Source organism: Pipistrellus hanaki (assembly GCF_964339955.1).
Source record: "Pipistrellus hanaki genome assembly, chromosome: 2".
Taxonomy (NCBI): domain Eukaryota; kingdom Metazoa; phylum Chordata; class Mammalia; order Chiroptera; family Vespertilionidae; genus Pipistrellus; species Pipistrellus hanaki.
This window is the reverse complement of record NC_140504.1, coordinates 116,820,373-116,841,787: the sequence shown is the minus strand read 5'-3', so window position 1 is coordinate 116,841,787 and position 21,415 is coordinate 116,820,373. Positions and strand designations below refer to the sequence as shown.

Genomic DNA, 21,415 nt, shown 5'->3' with positions numbered 1-21,415 from the left:
CCGCTCCTTAGCAACCGTGAAGGTCGCAGTTTCCTAAGAGACCGCGAGCGGGGAGGGGGCGCGGGGGCTGAGCCTCAGGCTGGGGGTAGGGAAGGGGGGGCGCCCTGGGTCCCCAACCTCTCGCCGCCCCCCCTCCCCTCCCCTACCGGGCGTTGCGGGGGCCCGGATGAGAGGAGGAAGGGAAGCCCCAGAACTCGCAAAAAAAAAAAAAAAAAAAAAAAAAAAAATGGTCCAGCGGGCAGCGGACAAAAGTTTCCGAGCGAGCGCGCCGCACAGCTGGGCGGCGGAGCGGGCCCCGGCCCGCCCCGCCTCGGATGCTCCGGCCTCCTTCCTGTGCTCGTGACGGCGCCCCCCCCCCCCCCACCGCGATGCGGCTCCGCTCCGCACCGGGGGCGCCCCGAAAACACGCACCCCCCAGCGGAAGGGCACGGGAACAATGCGCGGACAGAGCTGGGCCCCCACCTCCGGTGGTCGGCGTGGCCCCCCAGCCGCGAGCCCGGGGCGGGCGAGGCGCAGGCAGCCCGCGGCCGCCTCCCGGCCGGCGCCGTCGGCTCTGGGAGGATCAAAGTCCGCCAAGCGGGCGCGGCAGATGCTCCCACCGCGCGGCCCCCGGCGGGCGCCCCCCGAGCCCGCACCCCGAGCGGGGACCCCCGGATACCTTGCGGCCGCGGGCGGGCGCCGTCATCTCCGCGCGGCTCGGCCCGGGAGGGACTCGAAAGTATGTAGGAGAAAAGTTTCCCCTCCCACACGGGGGGAGGATGTCGGGGGAGCGAGGGCGGAAGATGGAGAGCCGCGCTGGGAAGATGTTTCTGGTCCGGGTCCCCGCGGGGCGGGTTACGAATAAACGGGGCGGTGGGCGCGGCGCGGGCCGGGCCGGACGCCGCCGCTCGGACGGCGAATATGGATGCGCATCAGGTCCCGGCGGCCGCGGCGCTCGCGCTGGGAGCTGGCTGGCAGCGCCGGCGGCTCGGGAAGGGGAAAGGAGCGGAGGAAGGGGAGGAGGAGGGGGGGGGGGAGGAGGAGGAGCGGCCCGGCGCGCAGCCCGAGGGGAGAGGGCTGCCCGGCTCATCCCGGCCGCCCCGCCGCCCCGAGCGCAGGGAGCGCTGCTGGGGCACCCGGGCCCCCGGCTCCGGGGGACGGCGAGTTCGAAAAGCACCACCCGCTCCACAGGCTCCCCCTCCCTCCCCATCCCCAAAAGTTCTTCAGAAGGTCGCTGCCCTCAGCCCCGGGCATCTCGCTGCCACCCGGGTCCCGAGAGCCCGAACCCCGGGCGCGTACTTACGGCCGGGCCAGGCGCCGGGCTCCCGGGCATGATGCCGCCGCGGGGACCGGTGGGCTTCGGGGAGAGAGCGAGGAGAGATGCAAACTTGTTCCGGAAAAGGAATCAAAATGGCGTTTCTGGATGTGCAAAGTTCATCAACTCCGCAGTCACTTCCCCTCCTCCTCTTCTCCCGCAGGGAGGGCGGTGGGCGAGGAGCTGGCGACCCCGGCACCCCAGCCGCCGCCCCGGCCCCCGCTGTCCCCCGCCCCGCGCCCGCGCCGCCGCAGCCCCGCTCCCCCTCTCACCCTGATAAGTAGACACATCACGTGTTGCTCCTGCCAGTCTCCTGGGGACGTGTTACTGAACAGCCGCGGCGGCGGCCGGCGAGGGTGGGAGGGACCGCGGTACCCGCCCGTCCCCTCCGCCCCGATTCCCGCGGGGGGAGCGCCCTTCCCATCCCGGGAGGGATGGAGGTGAAGGCTGCCCTACCCCCACCGCAGCCCCAGGTCCTCCCCGCGCCCTCCCGAGGCGCCCCGGCCAGGGGATGGGTCCGGGAGCCCCAGGGACGAGGTCTCTGCGGCCGCCGAGCCGGAGCCGGATCCCGACCATCGCGGCGCTCGCCGTCAGCCACCTTCTGGGACCACCTCGCCCCCTCCCCTCCGGCCCCTCGCTGCAGGCGGCTCTCCGCCTCCAGTTTTCCATCACTTCACTCCGTGTTTTTTCTTCTTTTTTCACGATTTTAACAGAGGAGGGGGAAAGGCAGCAAAGACCAAGAGGCTAGAGGAGGGCGCCTCGGAGGCCACAGCGGGTGGCGTGGGGGTCGAGGGCCCTGACCTGCGCTGCCCCCCTGGGTCTCGGAGGTGAAGGAGAGGGCGAGTCCCCCCCGCGCGGTTTTCTCTCCACGGGATCCTCGCTCCGCATCCAGGTGGAGCGAGTGGATGATTAGGCAGGAGATTTAGGAACTGTTGCTGCACCCGGCCAGCCCCTGACTAACCGCTGTTTCTCTCCCAGGGTGCGGTCCTTCCAGCTCTGGGGCTGCCATCCCGGAGCGTGTTTTCCGTCCAACAAATTGAACGCGGACTTGGCCTCTGTCACCTTTTCTTCACCACACTCCACAACTGATGCTTAGCTATGGCTGTGGCCCCCCAGGGGCCGATGAGGGTAGAGGCTTCTAGCAGCCAGTGTCCCCGCCCCCCAAGGAACGGCTGATGCTGTGTCATCCACTGAGCCCTCCGAGGCGTCAGGGAAGCCACATGCAATATCTCTTTCTCTCAGAGGGCTCCTGTTTCAACTCTGAAGAGCCGGGGCCTCCTCTGAGCCGCTCTCCATCTCTACAATTCCCACCACCACGCTTCGCCCTGGCTGCTGCAGCCCAAGTTATCACGGAGCCTAGGGAAACCAGGCCTGGGCTGTGCTTCCTCCATAGCAGCTGACATGTTTCCAACGGTTAATACTCTTCCTACCCAGATTCTGAAAGGGCCTGTTCTCAGCCTTTGGAAACAACTTCAGACAGATAACCGTGTAATGGGTTGTGGAAAATAAACACCACCACAACCCCAAATCCCAAAGACAAATATGCCTCTTAACTAGTTGAAGACAATACTACTGCATGATTACTTGAGACTAGTTAGGCAAGATGATGTTATACATACAGAAAGCTTGCTACTCTACTTACTACCGACTCCATCACAGCAGTTTCTCTGAGGACACCTGCACACCATACAAAGTTTTAAGCCCAATCATGAGCCTTTAATTTGCAGGGTTAAGTAGAACTCTAGTTTTCAGGACTACAGGCAGAAGGGTCTGTCTAGGCCTGGACTAAATAGATGAGTTTTGGCCAAGATAGAACTTTCTAGAACCAAGCAAAAGTAGTTGGACCATTACCTCTGACTTGAGATAAGAAGGCTAAGCCACTGCCCAAGAGGGAACTGATTCAGCTGGTTGTTTCTCTAACGTCCAGATTCATCAAAATTAAGTTTTCAGAACCTGTTACGTTTCCCATGGTCTACTGTTTACTGAGGAAAACTCTACCCAAGGAGTTTTAGCACTTGCATTTTTCTACGCCTCTCCCTACCCCCAGCCCATGTACCCAAGTGTACTATCAAATGCTTTTTTGAAGATAGGCCTGCCTGGCAGGAAGCAAGTCTCTAAACAAGAGTAATAGTTCACACAGTCACCACAGAATTGGTGTATGGAGCTTCCAAGTTGTAATGTGTTCCAATGAGAAGGCAAAGGAAAAACCATGTTATTTTATTCATTTGCCCTGTCTTGGGTTCAGGAATTAGCCTTTCCTAGTTTCCCCATTCATTGGTGGTGTTTGAGTAGGAACAATATCAAAAGTTGGGATTCTGGTTATATTGATAATTTAGCTTATTCTGTAAAATACATTCAAACCCGCAAAGCTACATGAATTTTCATGACAAATCACCACCTTTATAATGTCACATAGATAACACTAGCAACTAAAAAGGAGAGAAAACAGTATAAAAATAACTTACAAATTGGATTATAATCATTCTGGGCCCTGTGTTAAATCTTTTCTAGCTAGTTAATAAACTTGCAAGTCAAATGACCTGTTGAAAGGTCTGTTTGTTCATGTTATACATAAATATCATTTATCTGACAAATATTTATCAAACATCTAATATTTATCAAAACCACAGTGAAATGCTACTTGACATCTACTAGATGGCTACAAAAGAGAGAGAGAGAGAGAGAGAGAGAGAGAGAGAGAGAGAAAGAGAGAGAGAGAGAGTTGGTGATGGTGTGGAGAAACTGGACCCTTCAAGCATTGCTGGTGGGAATGTGAAATGGTGCAGCACCTTTAGAAACAGCTTGGCAGTTCTCAAAATGTTCAACATTGAGTTAACTCATGATCCAGCTATTCCACTCCTAGATAGATACTCAAGAAATGAAAACATATGTGCACATGAGAACTTGTACTTGAATATTCATAGCAGCATTCATAATAGCTGAAAGTAGAAACCCCAATCTCATCAACTGATGCATGGATAAACAAAATGTGGTCCACTCACGCATGGAATAATATTCAGCCATGAAAAGGAATAAAGTACCATTATATGCTGCAGTATGGATCAACTTAGAAAATATGCTAAATGAAATAAACCAAACCCAAAAGGACAAATGTTATGTTTCTGTTGCTATAAAATATCCAGAATATGAAGATCTACAGGAACAGAAGTTAGATTGATGTTTGCCTAGGGCTGAGAGTTTGGGGGGAAATGAGGATTGACTGTTACGTGTACGAGGTTTCTTTTTGGGGTTGATAAAAGTGCTCGAACACCCTGGCCGGTTTCTCAGTGGTTAGATCATCAGCCCTTTGAAGGAGGGCCACATACCTGGGTTGCAAATTCAATCCCCGCCCCGGTTGAGGCTCAAGCTGGAGGCAATCAATCAGTGTGTCTCTGTCACATCCATGTTTCTCTCCTCTGTGTCACTCCCCCTCCCTTCCACTCTCTAAAAATCAATGGAAAAATATCCTCAAGTGAGGATTAACAACAGCAAAAAGTGCTCTAAAATTGATTGTGATGAAGGCTGCACAGCTCTTAATATATTAAAATCATTAAATTGTATAATTTAAATGGGTGAATATGTAATTTATCTATAAATTAGACCAGACAGCTGAACAACCTTCCAGATAAAGCTGGAGCTTTGAGGGCCGAGCCCCTTGCACAAATTTTGCTAATCAGGCCCCTAGTATCTCAATAAAGCTATGTATATACATATGTGAAGTTGTGTTAAGTTCTATAGTAGAGAAGGGATACAAAAATGGATAATTTATAACCCAAGCCTTAAAAGAGTTCATAGTCTAATCTCTGTACATGAAGTAATCATGAAATGCAAACCAAAAACATATGTAAGAACCATTAATTAGGTACAAAATTCAGGGGTTTAGAGGAAAGAGGTCACTTCTATAATTGGGGAAAGCTTCATGAAAGAGAAAGCGATGGAGTTGATCCATACAGAAGGACTAGTAATTTTGTAGATGGTGAATGGGATTAGAAACAGCAGGTGCAAAAGCATGATTAGTAGCAAGTCATAAGTCCTATGCAGAGACCATTAAGGATTCCAGTGTGACTGGATTTTAATATACACAGAAATATACAGATGATGAGCCTGAGAGGTAACCAAGCTGAGGCTATCCCACAAACAATTTTGAATACCATTCATGGAAAACCTTAGGTATGAGGGCCTGAACTAGGGTGGAGGTAGAGGGAATGGAGACTAGATGATCAAGAACCACCTCAGAGAAAGAAGTGACAGAAAAAACTGGTGGGCTGGAAATGTGGGCATAAACAAATGAGGACCAAGATAACGCCTGGGCCTTAGCCAGGTGACAGAGAATGATTGACAAAATGAGAAAGTCAGAGGTTGGAGCCCATTGAGGTGGAAGGTGACAGACTAGGCGATACTGAACTATATGGAAAATGTAGAGTTCTGCCATGGAAGAGAATTAAGAAGAAAAAAATGTGGACACTGGAAAAGGCCACTGGATGAAGTGCCACATCTGCAGAATCTCACGAGATGTGTAAGCATCCCAGAGGCAGAGAGGAGGGTGCAGGGCCCTTCAGGCAGACGGAGCAGTGAATAGTAAACTCAAGGGCATGAGATGTAAAACAAGGTCAGTTCCCTGAACTGCAAATACCTCCGTAGCTGGAACAGAGGGAGGAGGGGACTAAGCAAGGAATGAAGCTGGAAAAATAGCCAGTGGCCAGACCACCTAGCTCCGTGCACCTTGCAGCTGCCATGGATTTTATCCAACAGCGAGGCCCCAAAAAGGCTTAAGAAGGAAGGTAGACAGAGCCTCCCCCATGGTACTGTGGAGAAGGGTCTGAAGGACGTGAGACATAAGGCTAGTTAGGAATTAACAGAAGAGTCGATCTAAGAAGCAATAAGGATCTAGTTAGCCACTGGGTTGTAGAGATAGAGAGGAATGGCTTGATTTGAGATATAATTAGGACACAGATTAAAAATTTGGCCAATTTGATACGAGAGAAAGGAAAAAATCCCTCTGGATCACTGACCAAGAGGTGAATCACCAAAAGAAGGTAAACCACTGCAGCAGTGGTGAAGTGATCAGTAACTGTGGGAATTAAAGTGAAAACTGGGATAGGCCAAGGTAGGAGACGTTAGTGATGGAATCAACTGGGCTTGGACCCAATTGGTTGTGGAGAACAAGGAAGAATGAAGGAAAACTGCTTCTCTGGTCCCAGGTTTGGGTGTCTGGATGGGTGGTGGGCCCATTTACCAGTGGCATGAGTGGTGTGAAGAGGCGGGTGGATGTGTTGAAGATGAGGGGAGATTGAACCCAGGAAAAAGCCTGGAGGACATCTGAGAGACTGAGTGGATAGATAGTGAAGAGCTAGAGGTTGAACCCAGGGAAATGCCTCCAATTAGGTGGCAGACGAAGGGGTGTCAAGTGCTCTCTCAGGTTCCTCTAGAGGAGAAGAACAATCAAGGAAGTAGGGGCTCCCAAGGGAAAAGGTGTTTAACAGTGTTCCGATACAGATAAATCAAGGCACGTAGCTAAAAATAAGGTCAGATCCAAGAAAGTAAGTTGATTTGAGAGTGGAAGGCAGGGGTCACAAAACAAGGGGTTAAAGAGTGACTGGAAGAAGAGGAAGTGAAGGCCATGCTTTGTGAGGAGTTAGGTGACAAAATAGACAGAAAGGAAAGTACCAAGAACATGGATAATAGCAGCTAACATTTATTGGGCAACCACTATGTGCCAGGCACTGTTCTGAGAGCCTCATGTGTATTATCTTGCTTACTCCACCCACCTCCAATCTGGCAGGTGCTATTGTCTTCCCCATTCTACACCTGATGAAACTGAAACAGAGTCCCAACATCATACAGCTGGTACACAGAGCTGAGTACACCAGGCAGTCTGGCCCCAAAAGTTGTTAGTTGAGAATTAGTTTGCCAATAATGATGTCTACTTGACTGTCTTGACTGATATCAATAAAATGCTCTGGGTTGGAGTTCTGCAGAAGGGCCACTGTTACGTAGGCAGTTGTTTAACAAGGATTTAATTAGAAAGGTACGTGAATGTACAGCGATAAATATTGCTAGTTTGCTTTCTAACTATCTCTCCTTCACATCAACCTAAGATACGTGCCACATGTGCAGACTATATTTTAAAGTTGTAGCCAGATATTCTATATATCCAGCACAGTAAGCTGGAGATGATTTTTTTTTTTTTTTTTAAATCAATCTTTATTGTTCATATTATTACAAAGGTTCCTCATTTCTTCCCCCCTTCACCAGGTTCCCACCCCACCCTCTGCCCCCTCCCCATCCCCCATTGTCCTCATCCATAGGTGCACAGTTTATGTTCAGTCTCTTCCTCCCTCCCTCTCCCCGATAGTAAATCCCTTTTAAGATAGTAAATCTGTTACTTAGCATTTTCTCATATCAATAATACCTCCACATGCCCAATGATACACTTCACACAAAAGACATTTCCAAATAGGTCAACCAGCCTCATCCAGGCCCCACCCAAGGCACTCACAGATCAACACCCCGGCGCTATACTAACTCAACACATCCAGATCTAAGCCTTCATCACTTGATTCAGCAGACCCTCAAGTTCCCGCAAAAGTTTCTAGCCATGTCTGAGAGGCAGCCGTGGGCAGGTACAGGCGAGGAGCGAGCTGTTTCGGGCCTGGCTGCTCCGGGCCTGGCCTCTGTTGCTCTGGTTCGTTCCACAACCAGCTGCTCCGGGTCTGGTCACTGCCGCTCCCGACCTAGTTGCTCTGGACTTGGCTGTTGCTGCTACAGGCCTGGCCGCACCCGACCCGGCTGCTCTGGGACCGGTTGCTCCGGTCCCGGCCGCTCCGGGCCTGGCCGCTCCCAGCCTGACAGCCGTTGCTCCGGGCCTGGCCGCTCCCAGCCCGGCAGCTGCTGCTCCGGGCCTGGCCGCACCAGACCCGGCTGCTCCGGGCCTGGCCGCTCCCAGCCTGGCAGCTGCTTCTTCGGGCCTGGCCACTCCCAGCCTGGCAGCCACTGCTCCGGGCCTGGCCGCACCAGACCCGGCTGCTCCGGGCCTGGCCGCTCCCAGCCTGGCAGCTGCTGCTCCGGGCCTGGCCGCACCAGACCCGGCTGCTCCGGGCCTGGCCGCTCCCAGCCTGGCAGCCGCTGCTCCAGGCCTGGCCACTCCCAGCCTGGCAGCCACTGCTCCTGGCCTGGCCGCACCAGACCCGGCTGCTCCGGGCCTGGCCGCTCCCAGCCTGGCAGCCGCTGCTCCTGGCCTGGCCGCACCAGACCCTGCTGCTCCGGGCCTGGCCGCTCCCAGCCTGGAAGCCGCTGCTCCGGGCCTGGCCGCTCCCAGCCTGGCAGCCGCTGCTCCTGGCCTGGCCGCACCAGACCCGGCTGCTCCGGGCCTGGCCGCTCCCAGCCTGGCAGCCGCTGCTCCAGGCCTGGCCACTCCCAGCCTGGCAGCCACTGCTCCTGGCCTGGCCGCACCAGACCCGGCTGCTCCGGGCCTGGCCGCTCCCAGCCTGGCAGCCGCTGCTCCTGGCCTGGCCGCACCAGACCCTGCTGCTCCGGGCCTGGCCGCTCCCAGCCTGGCAGCCGCTGCTCCGGGCCTGGCCGCTCCCAGCCTGGCAGCCGCTGCTCCGGGCCTGGCCGCTCCCAGCCTGGCAGCTGTTGCTCTGGGCCTGGCCGCTCCCAGCCTGGCAGCCGCTGCTCCAGGCCTGGCCACACCAGACCCAGCTGCTCCGGGCCTGGCCGCTCCCAGCCTGGCCGCCGCTGCTCCAGGCCTGGCCGCACCCGACCCGGCTGCTCCGAGCCTGGCCGCTCCCAGCCTGGATGCTCCGTGCTTGGCTACTGCTGTTCTGGGCCTCGCTGCTCCCAACCCGGCTGCTCTGGGCCGGGCTTCTCCGGGCCCAGCCACTCCGTGTCTGGGTGTTCCTGGACTGGCCACCCTGGGCTTGGCCGCCTCTGCCTCAGGCCTGGCTGCCACTGCCCCAGGTCTGGCTGCTCCAGTGCTGGCCGTTGATGCTCTTGTTCTGGCTGCTGCTGCTCTGGGGCCTGGCCACTGCTGCTCCGGGCCCAGCTGCCACTGCCTTGTGCCTGGCCTCTCTAGGCCTGGTCGCCGCTGTTCCAACATTCTGTCCCTTTTTTCTCTTTTTTTTTTTTTTCTTTTAAAAAAACAAAACAAAACGCATTTATGTTGCAATGTTGGCTGGTGCGTTGAGTTCTGACTTAGTCTTTGATTTTTCAAGATCTTCTTTGTATTCTTTCTTAAGTAATTTTACTATCATTTGCTCTCACTTGATTTCTTCACATTGAGAACTTCTTTGGTTTCTTCCTCCTTGTCCTGGGAGCTCAGCAGGTTGGCCTGTGGCACCCCTTTGTTCTCCACGGGCTCCCGCGCTGCTCCAGCCTGTTGCCGGGGTCGGCGCCGCCCAGGAAGCAGCCCCCGTCCTTGGCTCCGTTGCCAGCGCTCAGCAGTCGAAGGCTCAGGGGCACCCCCCCCACTGGGGGCCCCGTCGCCCGGCTCCTTGCTGGCGCCCGGCTGGCCGGTGTCCGGCAGGGGCTCCTGCTCCTCGTGGCGTTCCTCCAGTCTGGGGCTTTCTTTCTCCCTCCCACTAGGGGAGTCCAGGATCAGAGTCAACAGACTGTCCTCTGCGCACAGTGTGCGCGACTCCGGGGGCTCGGCCTTTCGCCGCGCTCCCAGGACTCCACCTCACAGCCCCGTCTCCCCCTGCCCGAGCCTGGGTCCCCAGGGACTGGCCCAGACCTGGAGTTCGGGGCGGTCTGGACTGAGGCTCAGAGCTGCCGCCGGAGGCTTTGTTTCTTCCGGCTAGGGTAATCCAGCATCAGAGTCAACATTCAGTCCTCTGCGCGCCATGTGTGCGCGACTCCGGGGGCCCCGCATTTCGCCGTCCCCCGGGATTGTCTCCCCCTGCCGGAGCCTGGGTCCCCAGGGTCTGGCACATAACTTGGGGCTCAGCGCTGCCGGTTCGGGGGTTCAGCCCAGGCTGGGGGTTCTATTTCCTTCCTGCTAGGGAACGCCAGGCAGCACCCAACCCTCTCCTCCTCTCCGGCTGCGACCTCTCCGCGCGTGCGTGTGTGCGAGCGCGCAGCATGTCTCCGTACCTTAGGCTTTTTTTCAGCTCCTCTGATTTTCCTTCTGGTTTTCTCCCTCCTTCCTATTGTAGAGTTTTCAGTCAGTCGACTACCTGTAGCTCTGGGCAATGTCCACTCTACATTTTAGTTGTATTCCCTTGAAATTGTTGTGAGCTGCTGCGGCTAGGTGTATACCCGAGCAGCCATCTTGGGTCCTGGAGATGATTTACCAGAGTTCTCTTAACATCTATACAAGTGGTTCTCAACATCCAGGGAGATGTTCAGCAATGTCTGGAGTTGTTTTTTGGTTGTCACAGGTTGGGGAAATGGTACCACTGACATCTCTGGTTTGAGGCCAGAGACACTGCTTAATATCCTGCAATGCACAGGACAGCACCCACAATAAAGAATTTTCTGGCTCCTTGCTCAACAGTGCCTTGAAACTTTCCTATGAAAGTCTGGAAAGGGGTTTTAGAACGGGTAAACCACCCAGACCATTTATGTCAACAAGAAAGGAATGCAGATCCAGAGGGGAGAGAATACAAATATGTGAGACAGAAACAGCTTTTGAAGGAAGGTGTGTGTGTGTGTCTATGGTAGATATCTATAATAGATGTCTATAATAGATCATCCTTGGGGAAAAGAAAGGTAATCCATATTCTATGACAGGAAGGAAGAGGAAAAGAATAGTAGGAGCATACTGAGAAATACTCATGGGAAAAGGCACGTTGTGTGAGTTCCCATCTGATGGCCCTGAATGGGGAGAAGCAGCAGTGCTGAGAGCCAGGGAGCAGCATGGGGCTGAGGCTCAAAGAGAGGAGAACCCAGGAATCGGTGGTAGAAAAGTTCAGCTGTTTTAGCTTCAATACCATGAAGACACAGAGGAAAGAAAACGTATGGTAGGGATTACTGAGGGTTGCAAATTGAAATGAGTAAAATCCATCACAAGCAGGATGGCACCAGAAGTGGGCAGGGACTCAGAGACCTGGGCGTGGTCTAGGACAGAAAGAAGAGCAGGTTCAGTGGCTGGTAGGCTGAGGCTTGGTGTGAGGGAAAGATGGGAGGCTAAGAATGAGGAAACAGGAACGGAGACCTCAGGAGAAAAAGAACCAAATGACTCTTGTGAAATGGAGCACAAATCCTACTCATGGGGTTGAGAAAATGGAGAAAACTATGAAAAAGGACAGGGCATCGGCCTTGATATGGATGGTCCTGTCTCTGAAAATGAAGAAGGGGATGGGCTTGAAAGGAACAATGTGAAGTTGGTGTCAGTAGATGGCTCGACACAGATGACAGGAAGCAGTCATAAACAGATGTCATCAACATCAGAGGTGGTATTATGGACTGAATTGTGTTCCCCCAAATTCATATATTCAAGTCCTGGCCCCCAATATCTCATAAGGAGACAGGGTCTTCATAGAGGCAATTAAGATGGGCCCTAATCCCACCTTAATTACCCCAGTGAAGGCCCTATATCATTAGGTTGGGCCCTAATCCCACAGGACTGGTGTCTTTATAAAAAGAGATTAGGATCCAGACACAAAGAAAAGACCAAGTGAGGACAGAGAGAGAGAAGGGAGCACCTACAAGCCAAGGAGACGACTCATTCATTAGACACCACCTCTGCCAACACCCTCATCTCTGCCTCTGGAATGTTGAGGAAATAAATTTCTGTTGGTTAAGCCCCCGACCTGTGTACTAATTATGGCAGCCCAAGCTGGCTGAGACAGGAAGGAGAGACTGGAAGAAGATAGCGAGCCTGGTGGGGAAAGGACAGCCCGTGCACTCCATGTGTTCACCAGTGAGCGGACAGGGAGAACTAGTCTTCTTGCAGAAAGGCTTTCAGAGGAAGTGGTATCTCTAAGAAGAAACCAAGTTCCGTGGGGGTGTGGAGGTAGGGGACATGCCGTGGAGAAGCCCTGTAATTAAGAGTTTCTTAGAACAAGGGGTTCCATAGCCTAATGGACGGGCATCTCTTGAAAGTGGAACGCGTTTTGGCCAATGATTTCTCTATCCCAGAGGCACAGGACTGGCACATTGCAGGTTCTTAAGGAATATGTTTTGCAAAGTGTGCAGAGGTGAAGTAGGCATATAGGAGGAGTGGGAATGACCTGAAAAGGGCTGGGGGCCTCGGGGAGTTGCTGGAGGAAGGGGTTTGCCTGGGAGTGGCAGGTAAAAAGAAGCCTGAGAGGCAGGGGGTAAGGTGTCATTTAGAATTTCCAAATCGCTGCAGTTTAGTTAAGCTCTCCCTCTCAAACAAGCAGTGCAGTTATAGGAATGGAGTACTGAGAACACCTTTACACAGCTCTTATCCTAAATACATCATTGCTTTACCAGATAACTTGAGGAACGCATTATTTCTGATGGCTGATGGTTTTCCCTTTAAATGTTAACTATTTGGAGTAGAACTTTTTTTCTAAAATATATTATGCACTGCCTCACTTTTTTTCTCCCTTTTCTAAAAAATTAGAAATACAATATTATCATAAACTTCAAATGTTTACACTGGATTGTCATACAAAGGTTACTTTTTATAAACAAGATTTATATTAGGCCACAATATGATCACACCCATAAGAAACTGGACATACTTGAGGTAGCTATTTGCTAGCATACCCTAGGACTCCACAGTAAATTCCAATTTGAAGTTTTGTTTGTTTTTGTTATTTTTCCTCCCTATCTGGACTATGGCATGTCACTTCTTCCTGAACTCAGTGTGCCTGCCAATAGCAACCTCCTCTTCCCTTTCCGATTGATCGTTCCTGATCTACAAAGGTTAGCCCAACCAGATGACCAAGGTGGGTAGGAACGCGCGGGTAGTGAGCATGAGCACCACATCTCCTTTTGCTGCCCAGAAGCCAAAAGTTGCTTATTTCCAGATTGATGAGTTGTATAAACCTCATTTTAGATTTATTAGAATATTAGGGAAGGTTAAGTAACTCTTCTAAGCCAGCCTTTCTTCCATGACATAAGTTCATTGCTTACTAGAATTTTTTAATGAGTTAACTTCAGGGGACATGGAAAGGGCCATCTGACCCTTCCTTCTGACTTCAGACAAGATCACAGAGACTTGGGAAAAAACAGCTCTATTCTCATTAGATGAAGATTCTTTCTTTGCCTAAAATACCAGTACTTATAATTCAATATTTGCTTCTTTGTAAGATAGAGCTCTTCATTCACAAACCGGAGTATAAATAAGTGCTTTAATATTCTGCCAGTGCGTTAATACTCCCAATGACTCTGTCCACTCTGTCCACTCTGTCCACTGGTCATCTTGCTCACAGAATAGGTCCCTATGTTCCCAGGTCCAAGGATCAGACCAGAGTTTTCCACTGTAAAAAGTGCTGAAGACGTTACTGTAACTCGCACAACCAGATAGATGTGAAAGCCTGATCATCTGTCAACACTGAAGAGAACATGTGCATTCTAGTGGACAGAGAACTCTCTCTCTTTCTCTTTCCCTCAAAAGAAGGTCATATCTAGTGCTTGTGTGTCACTTCATGGTGAGCAGGGTTTTGGGGTGATTTTACCCACTGCTTCTGACTTCGATATGGCAATGGATTTGGCAATTTCAGACACTACATTATATGCACACCTCAGTTATGAAACGAGATAGATGCTCAAAAAATAAGTTTACGTTACTTCATGCTACCAAAGAGACTTGACATTCATTTTCCAATTCATTCAATCAGCAATTGGTAGACACTGATGATATTCCAGGCTATACATACAATAGTAAACAATCCCTGCCTTGATGAGACCTATAGGCTAAGGATTTGTCATGTGTTAAACAATAGAATGTCCTGAAAACTTAAAAAGCCTCACTACAAATTGCGTCCTTGGTGGGACCTTTCACAATAAAGCTTGTGTATACCTCTGCTGTGAGCTGCATTGTGTCTCTGCCAAATTAAAATGTTGAAGTCCCAGTCCCCAGTACCTCAGAATGTCACTGTATTTGGACATAGGTCCTTTACAAAGTACTTAAGGTAAAATAGTCTTCAGGGTGGAACCTATTCCAAATGGTGTCCTTATAAGAATACTAGAGGCCCCGTGCACGAAATTCATGCATGGTGATGGGGGAAAGATTGTCCCTCAGCCCAGCCTGCACCCTCTCCAATCTGGGACCCCTCAAGGGTTGTTCAACTGCTCATTTAGGCCCGGTGGGATCAGGCCTAAATGGGCAGTCAGACATCCCTCTCACAATTTAGGACTGCTAGCTCCCAACTGCTCGCCTGCCTGCCTTCCTGATTGCCCCTTACCACTTCTGCCTGCCAGCCTGATCACCCCCTAACCACTCCCATGCCAGCCTGATTGATGTTTAACTCTCCCCTGCCAGTCTGTTTGCCCCCAACTTCCCTCCTCTGCCTGCCTGGTCACCCCTAACTGCGCTCCCCTGCAGGGTTGATCGCCTTCAACTGCCCTCCCTTCCAGGCCTGATCCCTCTCAATTGCCCTCCCTTGCAGGCCTGGTGCCTCCCAATTGCCCTCCCCTACTTGCCTGATCACTCATAACTGCCCTCCCTTGCAGGCCTGGTTCCTCCCAACTGCCCTCCCCTATTGGCCATCTTGTGTCCACATAGGGGCAGGATCTTTGACCACATGGGGGCAGCCATATTGTGTGTTGGAATGACGGTCAATCTGCATATTACTCTTCTATTAGATAGCATAGAGGCCTGGTGTGTGGGTGGGGGCCAGCTGGTTTGCCCTGAAGAGTGTCATGGATCAGGGTGGGGGTTCCCTTGGGGCATGGGGAAGCCTGAGTGAGGGGCCTCTGGTGGTTTGCAGGCCAGCTACACCCCCCAGCAACCCAAGCGGAGGCCCTGGTATCTGGGATATATTTACTTTCTACAATTGAAACTTTGCAGCTTGGAGCAGAGCCAAGCCTCCTACTCACTCAGTGGCAACAGCCATTTCTGTTTGGATTTGTTTACCTTCTATAATTGAAACTTTGTAGCCTTGAGTGGAGGCTTAGGCTGGCAAGGGCAGGCAGAAAGCTTGGCTTCCTCCATTGCTGGGGAAATGCCTCCCTCCTGCTCTCTGTGGCTGTACCCATCTTGGTTGGGTTTATTTGCATGCTCACTCTGATTGGCTGGTAGGCATGGCTTGTGGAGCTGAGTGATGGTTAATTTGCATAATATTCTTTATTAGGTAGGATATTAACACACACACACATACCACACACGACCATGTGAAGAAAGAGAAAGAAGAGCATCAAGAAGAATAACAAGCCAAAGAGAGAGGCCTCAGAAGAATCCAACCTTGCTGACACCTTCATCTTGAACTTCTTGTCTGCAGAAGTGTGAGGAAATAAATATCTATTGCTTAAACCACCCAATCTATATGACTTTGTTATAGCAGCTCTACCAGATGAATACAGCCTCGAAAGCCTAAGCCTTATCTGCCCAAATATAGGGAATATTTGTAGGCTAGAACAATTTCATCAGCATTATAAGCTAGGATATTGGGATGTAATCACCTATGTGTAGACACAGTAGAATGAAAAGAGTCTAAAAGAATAAGAGAGTATTAGATAATATTATGGTGAGACAAATTTGTGATGATTCTACAAGTAAAGGCAATTGGAAGCAACCTGTTTAAAAATCTGAAATTAACTACTAAACTACCATACATCCATGAAATGAATATTTTACATGTATTAAAATGACCTTGGACAGAAACCAATGAGGGGAGAGGGAGGCAGAATACCATATTTTCTGGGGTATAAGACGACCCCCCTAATTTTATAGTTAAAACATAGGTATAGGCCTATATTTGCTGTATAAGACTACCCCCCACTTCCGAGGCAACACCAGCCTGCTCAGATTGGCCAGAGTCAGAGAGGTGGTCTATTAAAAAAAGAACTGGTGTTGCCCCGGAAGTGGGGGGTAGTCTTATACAGCGAATATAGGCCTAAACCTATGTTTTAACTGTAAAATTAGGGGGTCGTCTTATACGCTGGAAAATACGGTAGGTGAAAAGGTAAGGGAATATAATCAATAATACTGTGACAAATTAGCGAGGTGATAGATGTTACTAGAATTAGTGGGGTGATTGCATCATAAGGTATAAAAATGTTGAATCACTATGGTACAACTGAAATTAGTATAATATTGTATATCAACTATACTTAATTAAAAGATGAACTTGGAGAATACTTAATTTTGTTTTAGAAGTTCATTATATATACTTAAATGAACTTAATTCACTCTATTTTTCTCATATAAAATTATGTGGTGGGCACAAATGGAACCTGGGTCCTCTGCACAGAAACCCTGGTGTGGGTATTTATTAATTTATTTATTTGGTATGGATTTTTACAAGATGGTCAGTGAGTTCCTGATAGGGAGACTTAGTGAACATGGTCTCTTTCCAGAGGTCGGGGTGAGATAGCTGTAGGTCTTGGAGATGGTTTCAAAGGTGGCCTTGGCGAAGTTTCTCAGGGAGGTAGTGCAGCCCTTGGCCGAGGTGTAGCAGTTGTGGATACTGGCCAGCAGCAGCAGCAGCTTTTCAGGCACCGGGGCTGAGTCAATGCTAGTGGCCCTGGGGGTAGGGATGAGGCCACCAGCACAGAACCACAGTGGCCAGTCACCTTGCAAGGAACCGTATGAGGCTTACCGATCTTGTTCCCCTGGTCACCTCCCTGCACAGGGACAACAGAGAGCTTGGCCAGGATGATGCCCCACAGAGAGCAGTGGCCATTTCCTTGGAGCACTTAACACTCAGACTGACATGTCCATTTGTAATCCCCAAAGACGAAAAATGCCTTGAACCAGGTCCTCTGGCCAGTGGGTTTACTTCTGCATGTACCTAATCTTCAATCAACCTTGAGCAACACCTCCAAGAAAAAGTCAATGATCTGATTCCTTGATGAGCAGGGAGAAGAGATAGATCTCCTTCAGACTTGATCATACAATGACCAGGCGGCCAGGCTTGGTGATAGGGGGAGCTTGCCTCCTCAACTCCCTGGCCTCAGTTGACCCCGTGATCTTGGCCCAATACACTGCCAAATCACTAGGGCGTCCCATCCCAGTGCCCCCTCCCACAGCACCCATGTCATCATTTGGTATTTCCTCGGAAAAGATGCTCATGCTATATATTTTTTCCCTTGATTTCAGAAAGAGAAACGGGGATGTGGAGGAGAGGGAGAGAGGGAGAGAAGGAGGGAAAAAGGGAGAGAGGGAGGGAGGAAGAAAAGGAGGGGGAGAGAGAGAGAGAGAGAGAGAGAGAGATTGATGCCTTCCTCTGGCACGCACCTGACCAGGGATCAAAAATTATGAGAGAGAATTACTGACCAGCTACATCCTGCACACCCCCTACTGGGAATTGAGCCTGCAACTCAGAGATGACCAGAATGGAACCCTGTGGGACCCTCCAGTCCACAGGCTGATGCCCTATCCACTGAACCAAACCAGCTAAGGCCTCACATATAAATTTAAAGAGACAGAGGGTGACCCAGTTGGCCTGGCTCAGTGGTGGAGCATTGACCTTTCAAGCAGGAGGTCACAGCAGGATTCCTGGTCAGGGCACATGCCCAGGGTTACAGGCTCATTCCCCGGTGTGGGGCATGCATGAGGCAGCCGATAGATGATTCTCTCTTATCACTGATGTTTTTATTTCTCTCTTCCTCTCACTTTCCCTCTCTCCTCCTCTCTAAACTTAATTAAAAATAAATAAATAAATACATAATTACATAAAAGACAGAGGGTGAAAACCAAAAAATTAAACTGGTTATTTCCGGGAAGTAGAATTATGAACCATATTCTCTTTCACCATTCTGCTTATCTCTATCTTCTTAATTCTTTACAATAGAATGCAATGATTTTGTTATAAGAAAAAAACTAAACAGTTTCATTAAATCTATTACATGAAGTGATTATCTTTAATGTCATAAACATCCGCATCAAAGTCAAGGATCTGAAGCAATTATCTAGAGAATATGACAGGTAATACAGGTAATTCAAATTTTAAAACACACAGCCCTCTCCACATCAAATCCATTCCTCTTCCCCACAATTTATCTTTACACTATAATTGCATCAGTTCTTCATATATCTTACGGATTACAGCCATAATATTGTGTAGAAGATCATGTTTTATTCCTGACCTGAAATCCAAGTACAGGCTTCAGCTAAAAGAAGTGTTTTTCTTTCTGCTCCAGCCTTTTAGATGTGGATTTTATAAAGCCAAACAAGGACTGCAAATATACTTGGATGTGGCAGATTACACAGAAAGAGCATTGACTGGGACATGAGACAGCTCTGGGTTCCATCCTGGCTCTATCAGTTACTGGCTGTCACTAATACAGGTGTCCAATCTGGCCAACTTCAGTTCCTTTAACTACAAAACAGATGCAATTACCACCTGGGCACTGTCATGAGGATTAAAAGAGATGACATGCATAAGGCATTCAAAAAAGGCATCTGGTAGGTGTTCAGAAAACTGTAACTGTTATACATTTACAAAATTGATGCTTGCCTTACTCAGTGGCTCAGGAGTTGAGCATTGACCTATGAACCAGGAGGGCATGTTCCGATTCCAGGTCAAAGCACATGTCTGGGTTTCAGGCTCGATCCTGGGTAGGGGGAATGCAGAAGGAGCAATCAATGACTCTCTCTCATCATTGATGTTTCTCTCTCTCCCTCTCCCTTCCTCTCTCTGAAATCAATAAAAATAAATTTTAAAAATTGATGCTTAACATTTACCATTTTACAGCCAAGCACACATATATTTCTTTATAATAAAAGTGTTAAGGTTACATCAAATTTCCTATGTAATCTTTGTTTCTCACTCACATTGATGTTTCTCCCTCTCTCTCTTTCTTTCTCGCTGGAAATCAATAAAAAAAAACTTTAATATATAAAAATCAGAAAAGTGCCACAGTAAAATCATTATTTCTTAACTACTACATGGTCATCATTCATTTATGAGTATGATTGTAGAGCTGGATTTCTATATGTGTACCTGATATGCATGTAAAGTGCTTATATAGTTAAGTTGCTCAGAACATCTTAATGTTATTTAAATTATATGATGGTGACAATGGACAAGATAAACAGTTATCATCAAAATACTGACTTAGAGCCCTAGCTGGTTTGGCTCAATGGATAGAGCGTCAGCCTAGTACTGAAGGGTCCTGGGTTCGATTCTGGTCAAGGGCACATGCCTGGGTTGCAGGCTTGATCCCCAATTGGGTGTGTGCGGAGGCAGCCAATCAATGATTCTCTCTCATCATTGATGTTTCTTTTTCTCTTTCTTCTTCTCCTTTCCTCTCTGAAACCAATAAAAATATATTTAAAAACAATAACAGCAAAAAAAACAACACCACCAAAATACTGACTTAGAAATTTTCTGTGGGATTAAAACAATGGTTTATTTTATAGAATGGGATAGACCTGAGTGAGGTGACCTGTCAAACTGGTCCTGTTGCTTCAGATGAATTTGGAATAAGTGATGATTTTCAAACACACGGATAGTGAATAATATGCCCAACTTAAACAAAGAGGAAGTGGTGGAGCCAGATGTGGAATCCAAGTGCTAGGATGGTATAGCCAAGTTCTTTCTACTGCACTAAATAGAATGACAGAAAATTTTAAATCTTGAGTAGGCTATAAGTCTGTAGTTATACACAGAAACAAACTTGCAATTAAAAAAAAATAGACTGGAGGAAGATGGGACAAGTACATCCAGATATTAAACATGTATAGCCCAAGCAGTGTGATTCAGTAGTTGAGCGTTGAACTATGAGCAAGTAGGTTAAGGTTTTATTCCCAGTCAGAACATGTGCCCAGGTTGTGGGCTCAATCCCCAGTGTGGGGTGTGTAGGAGGCAGCACATCAATGATTCTCTCTATCTCTCTCTCCCTCACCCTTCCTCTCTGAAATCAATTTAAAAAAATACATTTTTTTTTTTAACTGTAGAAACTTTCCCAAAGAGATACAAAGATATCATTAAATTATTTTGGTTGTCATTAAATTATTTTCCATTATGCAAAACTCAAAACAAGTTAAATACTGATATATACTATAGGGCTTTAATGTATAAGTGGTAAAATATTTCAATGATGGAATAACATGTTTACCATTAGCAATCATGAAGTACAAAGCTACTTAAAATTGGAATTATTCAAAATACAGTAAGTGAAAAAAAAATCTAACAAAACTCTATGTACCATTTTTATTTTTTGTTTTTATGTTTGCCCGAATTTTTCAATTTCTATAATGAATATAATTACTTTTACACCAGAAAAACAATTGCTATTTTAAAATACCAATAAACTTTAACCAGAAGAATAGCTAGTTTAAGATTATAGAATTTAAGTATAGTTTCTACTTAAAACGTAAATGTTTTAAGTTTTTGTATACATAGGAATTCAAAGTAAGAATTTAAGATAAAATGTTCAATGGGCCCCAAATCAGATATAAAATCAAGGAACAGATTTCTATATAAAAAAAAACTAGTAGATAGGCCATTAAAAGGAAGATTCCCAGCCCACCAAAAGAGGCTCACCCCCAGGAGGTTAACTGATTTTCAGTATTCAAATTCATAAGAGGACTCATAAAGACCTCATAGAGAGACAGGTATTTTTTTTAGGAGAAATAACCTGTAAATTCAAGATAAGATTGATGTTTAATTCCTATCTTTCCTCTTAGTTAATGTTAATATTGCAATCTATAAATAAAGTTGTTCAAGTTGTATGAACTTTCCAAGATAACTGATTTCTAATTTAAAAACATTTAAAAGGTAAGAAATGAAATCCATTTCTCCAACATATAAACAATATCCATTTCAAACTACAGCCAGCCTTATACTTCATAGTGAAAATCTAGAGGAATTTCTTTAAAAATAAGAATAAACAATTCTCCTAAAATTTTTTATTTAGTATTGTTTTGCAGGCTTTTCTGGCCAATGCAGTAAGACATGAAACAGATAAAGAAATTTAAATATTGGGAAGGAAAAGTTTACATTATCATTAATTATAGATGATATTACTGTCTAACTAGAAACCCCAAAGAAATGAATGAAAAACTATATTCAAGATTAATCTAATAGCTATAGCCATCAT

General features: G+C 48.3%; 1 protein-coding gene and 1 pseudogene across 7 annotated transcripts in view; both read right to left on the bottom strand.

The window, feature by feature from the left end:
* Positions 1-2,274, bottom strand: part of RREB1 (ras responsive element binding protein 1) — a 142,311-nt gene extending 140,037 nt beyond the window's left edge. For 3 of the 6 annotated variants that reach the window (XM_084875594.1, XM_084875591.1, XM_084875599.1), the window contains exon 1: positions 1,283-1,511. The gene's annotated coding sequence lies outside the window, so the exon portion shown is untranslated. Of the gene's footprint in view, positions 1-658; positions 1,091-1,282; positions 1,512-1,566; positions 1,651-2,255 lie in introns of those variants that run through there. The other 3 variants (XM_084875597.1, XM_084875593.1, XM_084875592.1) reach the window with 3 other exon arrangements.
* Positions 2,275-16,579: 14,305 nt separating this feature from the next.
* LOC311615571 (small ribosomal subunit protein uS5-like) overlaps positions 16,580-21,415 on the bottom strand; it is an 81,944-nt pseudogene continuing 77,108 nt past the window's right edge. Inside the window, exon 2 of the transcript in view lies at positions 16,580-17,253. The product of the transcript in view is annotated as a small ribosomal subunit protein uS5-like (transcript). The remainder of the gene's footprint in view (positions 17,254-21,415) is intronic.